The sequence below is a fragment of the Eimeria mitis genome, genomic scaffold, assembly GCF_000499745.2.
Source record: "Eimeria mitis Houghton genomic scaffold, Emh_scaff5754, whole genome shotgun sequence".
Classification (NCBI taxonomy): Eukaryota; Apicomplexa; class Conoidasida; order Eucoccidiorida; family Eimeriidae; genus Eimeria; species Eimeria mitis.
The window spans coordinates 948-1,174 of NW_013574001.1; positions in this window are offsets into that span (position 1 = coordinate 948).

The following is a 227-nucleotide window of genomic DNA, read 5'->3' on the forward strand; positions in this document are numbered from 1 at the left end:
GAGACAAACAAATAAAAAAAATATATAAAGACAAGGAAAATATATAAAGCTAAAGAGAAGAAAGAGACAGAGAAGGGATAGATAAAGACACAGACAATAAGAGAAAAATATAAAGAGAATAAAAAAAAACAAAGACACAAAGACAAAGCCTATAAACATTAGAAAAAAACAAAGACAAGCAATAAAAAAAAAAAAAAAAAAAAAAAAAAAAAAAAAAAAAAAAAAAA